The sequence below is a fragment of the Lolium perenne genome, chromosome 7, assembly GCF_019359855.2.
Source record: "Lolium perenne isolate Kyuss_39 chromosome 7, Kyuss_2.0, whole genome shotgun sequence".
In the NCBI taxonomy this organism is placed as follows: Eukaryota; Viridiplantae; Streptophyta; class Magnoliopsida; order Poales; family Poaceae; genus Lolium; species Lolium perenne.
The window spans coordinates 242,288,717-242,296,806 of record NC_067250.2 but is presented as its reverse complement, the minus strand read 5'-3'; positions in this window follow the sequence as shown (position 1 = coordinate 242,296,806).

Here is an 8,090-nt window from a genome sequence, read left to right as displayed (position 1 = left end):
ATACTTACCCTCGGCGAATTGGGTAAAACGCCGGCGGTAACTGCCACTTAACACCGGAGAATTGGAAGGCGCCGGCGATGAGGCATTACCACCGGCGAGGTGATCGCCGGCCAATGCGAAGGCGCCAGCGGTAAGCCATTCCAGGTCGCCAGCGGTAAGCCTTTCCCTAGTAGTGTTTGATGGATAAAATTATGAGTGAAATTGTTCATCACATTAAAAAGTTACTAATAGTGAAATCTGGAACACTTGTCATGTGATGATCAACTTCAAAGTAAAAAACTCAAGGTTATTGGTATTTGACCAATGGACCTAGAAGTTATTTAAGGTGAAGTGTTTTCTGAGAATGAGGAAAGCTAAAAGAGAAACTACAAAAGATTTTTGGCAGAAAGAAAGAAAATACTAGAAAGTCTAGCTCAGGTGTATATAGATGATATACATGTTATGAATGTATTCTTTGTTTGGTCACACAATGAAATTCTTGGGTATTTGTACCATATTGGTTGGTATGAGGTGTCATACAAAACAACGCAATACAAGAATACAATGGCCTAAGTGACTAACAAGGAATATTGTAAGAATGCACGTCTGGAACAAAATAAAGTGTTATTGTGTTCGTCGTTGGCATTCTACCTAGCCCTTCAGATTTATAATAAAGAACTTTATAATTGTTGTTTTGTTCTAGTCAAATGAAAACAATGAGTTTTTCAAATTATGACAGTATTTCATGTACGATGGATAAGTTATTATAAATCTTTATGGTGAAACACACATGCATAACACTGACGCTAAAATGGCATAAGGCAAATGATATGAATTCCACTTATTAGTGGAACCGCCTTTTAGGTCATGTTAGAAAGGAACGCATGAAGGAACTCCATGCAAATGGATTTTTTGAGTAATTTGATTTTTGAATCGTTTGGCGCTTGCAAATCTCTTCTAAACAGAATAACTGAAATATCATTCATAGGCCAAAAATTGAACGGGCAACTAACTTAGAGGAAACATACATGATGATGTATGTGGTTCACTAGGCATAGTTGTGTGCGGGAGATTCTTCTACTTCATGAAAACTTCCAACAATGAATTGAGTATATATATGTGGATATATTAATTCGATAAGGAATAGGTTTGAAACATTTGAATGGATTCAAATTTCAGCATGAAGTGGAAATCATCGTAATAGAAAAGTCAAATATCTATGATTGGATCATGGTGGAAATATTTGAATTACGAATTTTAGCGAACATATAAGAGAGTTATGAAATTGTTCTACACGTCACGTTTCTTGGAGTATCATAGTGATGATGGAGTATCCGAGAGACGTATCCAAACCTTCTTGGGTTAATGATGAGATAAAATAAAATGACGCCATTATATTTTTGTGGATTATGCTTTAGAGACTACCGCTTTTACACTAAATAGAGCGTCGTCATAATCCGTTCAAATGACACCATATGAGTTATGGCATGGGTATAAACCCTAATAGTCCTTTCTCGAATTTTGGTATGCGTAGCATAAGTAAATAAGTTTACAACCAAAATCGGATAAATGTCTTTGTTGGTTATCCCAGAGAATTGATTGGGAATTCTTTCCACTATGGAGTCAAAGACAAAAGTGTTTGTTGATGTTTCTTACTTATCTCCAAGAAATTATTTCTAGCGAAATATTTGAGTGGGAGGACAATGGAACTTGATAAGGTTTATGAACCTGAGCATGATGATCAGAGTAGCGCAGCATCGGAAATGGTTCCGGAAGCGGCCACGACGATCATAGCTCCCATGGCTACAAAGAGTTATAGTCATGGAGATCTAAGTACCCATTGAACCTTGTAGGTATGGTTTACTTTGTGATCAAATAAATGATTTGTGGACAAAGGATTGATTTTGAACAATAATGAACCAACTACATACAAAGAAGTTATGACGGGCCCTGACTCTGTTAAATTGGCTGAGTGCCATGAAATCCAAGATAGGTGAATACTTTCTTGAAAGTAAGAAGACCTATAAAATTGATGGACTTGGATGCAATATCCTTGAAAAAGCTCGACTTGTCGAAAAGTTGTTTACGACAAAGTTCAAAGAGTTGACTACGATAAGATTAGATCTTCCATAGCGATGCTTATAGTCTATGTGGATTATTCTAGTAATCGCTACATATTTCTTTTATGAGATATGATAGTAGGATGGCAGAAATACATTCCTTACCAGAAGTATGTATGAAAGATGTATACTAGATACAAACCAAAGAGTTTTGCTAGTCCGTGGAATACTAGATAGGTATACAAACTTCACTGGATGAAGTAAGTATCACGGAGTTGGAATCTTCACCGGATGAAATAATCAAAGAGTTGATTTCATCAGAAACGATGAAGATGCTTGCATTTGCAAGAAATTAAGTGGGAGCACTGATACATAGTTATAAAACTATATGTGGATGACATATCATTGATTATAAATGATGTAATTATATACTTGATGTGATTAAAAGGTTTCATTGAGAATTAACTTCAATGAAAGGATATGGACTGAAACATATTTAGTGTCAAGATCTATGAAGACAGATTGAAACACATAATAAGTTTAAGTCAAAGTACATAGAATGAATATTGAAGTAGTTCAATACAAAAATATTAAGAAGGTATTCTTTTCCATGTGAAGGTTTAACAAGACCTGAGTGTATTTGACACTCGATGAGTAAAAACACATGAGTGATTTTAGATCACGAATAATATCTACAAAAAAAATCAGATGTCCTGTGCTCTAAAGTGTTACGAGCATATACCAGAATGATTCATGTAATGATCATTTGACAACAGTAAGAATATCCCTGAGTGCTTTAGAAGAACCAAGGATATATATATATATAGTTTTGTATGGGGCAATGACAAACAAATCATTGTAAGGTGTTGCACCGATATTAGTTTGGTCACATATAAAAATAAAATTTCAATCTCAATTAGGCTAAGTGTTGTTTATAAGGTAGCACAATGAGCTAGAAGAAGTCTATGCTAGATTTAGATGAGTTCTAAATATTGTGACGGATTCTACAAACGAAGGCAGAGTATGTCATTGTTTTGATAATGACTGAGGATGTTTAAGTCGAGGAGTTCTTTGAGAATTTGGTGTAGTTCCGATAGTGTCAGAACTATGAAGCTATATTGTGTGTGAAAATATTAGTGACATTTTTTTGACCGCGGAATTAAGGTTCCACCAGAAGACTGAACATATATGATTAATGCCGACTCATTTGGAAAATGAGTGATGCGTTGAGACGCGAATGAATTGCAAAATACATACATTTCTGAGTGTGTCAGATCCATTGACTGAAACCTCTCCTGTGAGCAAAACATGATAAGCACCAGAAGGCTAAGGTGTTATATCTTTACAAATGTAAACTAGATTATTGACTCTAGTGCAAGTGGGAGACTGTTGGAAATATGTCCAAGAGGCAATAATAAAGTGGTTATTATAATATATCTTTGTGTTTATGATAAATGTTTGCATACCATGCTATAATTGTATTAACCGAAACATTGATGCATGTGTGTTATGTAAACAACAAGGAGTCCCTAGTAAGCCTCTTGTATAACTAGCTTGTTGATTAATAGATGATCATGGTTTCGTGATCATGAACATTGGATGTTACTAATAACAAGGTTATGTTATTGGATGAATGATATAATGGACACACATCCAAATGAGCGTAGCATAAGATCAAGTCATTAAGTTCAACTTGCTATGTTAGACTGTACATAATACGGAGTAGTTGTGCATCATCTGTAATTGTATTGTACACATATTGTGTACCCCTCTATATAAAGAAATAGCCGCACCCACGTTTAGGGTGTCGAGCAGTTGCCCCAATACACGTTTTACATGGTATCAGATTAGGTTTAGGTCATGATGTCTTCCGCTGCTCTCGGCTCGGCCGCCGCCGCCACGGTTCCCGCTGGTGCTGGCGCCGCGCCGTCGTCCTTCCCTGCTGCTCCTGCCTCGCCGTTCTTGGCGTCCCAGCCTCTTGCCTGGGCGCATTCCCGACTGCCGTCGTCCACGGTTGCCGCTGCACATGCGGAGCCCTCGATTCCCTCTGGCTCCGTTCAGCCTGATGCATCTCTGCCTCAGCATGGCTTGCCGATCGGGTCTTCCGATCCCGTCGCACCGTTGCCGTTTGGTGGCGCTGCGCCGCCGTCACCTGGTGAGCTCCCGATTCCATCGCAGCTCTATGGCGCTCCCCCGCCTCTGTACTATGGACAGTACGGCGCACCTGGAGGGTGGCCGCCTGCTCCGCCGTCGCTCACCTATGGTGCTCCAGGGGGCTGGCCGCCCACGCCATCTACCTACGGTGCCGCTGCACCAACTGCGTCGGCTCCTCACGGTGCACCTACCTACAGAGGGTATCCTTCGCCGCCCTACGGTGCTCCTGGGAGGTGGTCGACCGTCCCTCCTCCTGTTGTTGCTGCCCGTTCCACGGATCTGGCCGTCTATGCGCCGCCACAATTTACACCGGCGCCACCTCCGCCTCCGGAGCACCCGAGGAGTGCCTTCGGACCCTTCTACTTCGCTCACCTCATACCGGTGAAAATCAAGGTGGATAACTACCTCGCTTGGCGCGCGCAGGTGCTGCCACTTCTTCGCAGCCGTTACTTGGAGGGTTACGTTGATGGCACCTACCCGTGCCCCTCGCCGTATGATCCGGCGTATCATGGTTGGGTGGCCCAGGATTAGGCCATCCTCTCTGCCATCCAGTCGTCGCTCACGGAGAGCGCATCGTCGCTGGTTATCTTCGTTGCCATGTCTCGGGAAGCGTGGGGCGCCCTGCATGCAAGCTTCACGTCGCAGTCTCACGCGCGGGCTCACGCCATCCGCACTCAGCTTGGCGAGGTTAAGCTGCTCGACCGCTCCGTTACCGACTACTTCAACAAGGTCACGGGCCTCGCTGACACCCTTGCTGCCATCGGTCAGCCGCTCCGACCCGAGGACTTCACCTCGTACGTCATGAACGGGCTGGACGAAGACTACTGATGACCCACAAGTATAGGGGGTGTATCGTAGTATCTTCGATAAGTAAGAATGTCGATCCCAACGAGGAGCAGAAGGTGTTGACAAGCAGTTTCGATGAAGGATTCACTGTAAATGCTCACAGACAAGTATTCAAGGGGTTTTGATGTAACAGATGAATAAAGTACAAGTAAGTAAAATGCGAGGGATATAATTGCAGCGAGTGGCCCAATCCTTTTTAGCACAAAGGACAAGCCGGTTTGTTTACTTATAATGACCAAACGTTCTTGAGGACACACGGGAATTTAGTCTAGTGCTTTTGCTTCATGTGGCTAAATAATCTTCATTGTTTTGATAAGTGTTATGTGGGTGAACCTATGCTAATGCACCGCCCTTCCTAGGACTAATACATACTTGTGATTATACCCCTTGCAAGCATCCGCAACTACAAGAAAGTAATTAAGATAAATCTAACCACAGCCTTAAACTCTAAGATCCTGCAATCCCTCCTGCATCGATATACCAACGGGGGCTCAGGTTTCTGTCACTCCGGCAACCCCGCAATTGGCAAACGAGTATAAGATGTATTCCCCTAGGCCCATAAATGGTGAAGTATCGTGTAGTCGACGTTCACACGACACCACTAGAAGAATGACACCACAACTTAAATATCATAACATTGAATATTACTCAACCATAATTCACTACTAACATTTAGACTTCACCCATGTCCTCAAGAACTAAACGAACTACTCACGAGACATCATATGGAACATGATCAGAGGTGATACGATGATGAATAACAATCTGAACATAAACCTTGGTTCAACGGTTTCACTCAATAGCATCAATAACAAGTAGAAATCAACACCGGGAGAGTTTCCCCTATCAAACAAACAAGATCAAACCCAAATTGTTACAGCGGTGACGAGGTGCAGCGGTGGAGATGGCGGTGATGATGATGATGATGATGACGGTGGTGATGGAGATGATGTCCAGCTCGATGACGATGACGATGGCGTCGATTTCCCCCTCCGGGAGGGAATTTCCCCGACGGATTCCTGCCCGCCGGAGAGCTCTTTTCTCTCTGGTGTTCTCCGCCCCGCAGAGGCGGCTGTGACTCTTCGCGACGTACCCTCTGGAGCTTAGGTTTTCGGGACGAAGACGTACGCGAAGAAAAGGAGGCGAGAGAGGGTTGTGGGCCCCCTCCTCACAGGGCGGCGCGGCCAGGCCTTGGGCCGCGCCGGCCTATGAGGTGGGCCCACCTCGGGTCCCCTCCGCTCCCCCTTCTGGCTCTCTTCGTCTTCTGGAAAAATAGGAATTTTCGTGTAATTCCCGTCAATTGCTGATCTTCCGAAATATTGCATCCTGACGGTGCTTTTTCCAGCAGAATCCTGGCTCCGGTGCGCGATCTCCAAATAATCATGAAACATGCAAAATAGATGAAATAACATAAGTATCATCTCTAAATATGAAATATATCAATGAATAACAGCAAATTATGATATAAAATAGTGATGCAAATTGGACGTATCAACTCCCCCCAAGCTTAGACTTCGCTTGTCCCCAAACGAAACTGAGCTCAGTAAACAAGACCACATGTTTATGGAGTGAAGAGTCGATCAATAAAATACGGACAAGAAGCATCATATTAATTCACACAAGACATAATAGTGAACAACGTCCTCATATAATTCAACTTGAAACAAGTAAAAGGAAATCACAAGTGAAGGTGCATAGAAAATCATAATTGGTGATGGCAAACTTCGTTCTTGGTCAAAGAACAGTTAACAGATTATACTTATCTATCGAGCGAAACTCTTATATTAAAGCTCATATAGCAGAACTTGCATACTCAATCATAATAATCTCCTCATAATCATTGATAATCTTCAAAGCTATATTCATCAGATAAAACTTGTACTAAACAAGGAAGAATAAAAGGCATGATTAAATATATCACAATATAGATGGTTGGATCACAACAACTCAAATGCTTGCTTAAAATGGAGGGAAATAGGTTTACTGACTCAACATAAAGTAAAAAGACAGGCCCTTCGCAGAGGGAAGCAGGGATTAAATCATGTGCTAGAGCTTTTTCAGTTTTGAAATCATATAAAGAGAATAAAAGTAAAGTTTTGAGAGGTGTTTGTTGTTGTCAACGACTGGTAGCGGGTACTCTAACCCCCTTGCCAAACAGACCTCCAAAGAGCGGCTCCCATGAAGGACGTTATCTCTACCAGCAAGGTAGATCATCCCTCTTCTCTTTTGTTTACACATGTACTTTAGTTTATTTAAGGATGACACTCCCCCCCCCCCCAACCTTTGCTTACACAAGCCATGGCTAACCGAATCCTCGGGTGCCTTCCAACAATCTCATACCATGGAGGAGTGTCTATTGCAAAATTAAGTTGCTTACTGATGAATCAGGGCAAAACATGTGAAGAGAATTATTAATGAAAGTTGATTAACTGGGGCTTGGAACCCCGTTGCCAGCTCTTTTCGCAAAATTATAGGATAAGTGGATGAAGCCACTAGTCCATTAGTGGAAGCTGCCTAACAAGACTGAAAGATAAAACACCACATACTTCCTCATGAGCTATAAAACATTGACACAAATAAGAAGTAATAAATTTTGAATTGTTTAAAGGTAGCACATGAAGTATTTACTTGGAATGGCAGAAAATACCATGCAGTAGGTAGATATGGTGGACACAAATGGCATAGGTTTGGGTTCAGGTTTGGATGTACGAGAAGCATTCCCTCTCAGTACAGGTCTTTGGCTAGCAAGGTTAATTAGCAAGCATAAGAGTTGAGGGAAACAAACAAATATACATGTGATAGAAACAATCATGCATCTTACTTGTAAGCACAAACAATCTTAACTTCAGAATACTAAGCTAAGAACTGATAAGAAAGATAATAACATCTTCTACATGTATTTCCTCTATTCTTCTTAAACTCAAAGTGTTGTTGCTATTGACCATTGCTAAGTTTGCCAAAACCAAATAGATTTACTTGATGCTCCCAAAGTGATACCAATACTTAACAACAAGATCAATCATATAATAGAGATTGCAAACTAAAATAAGA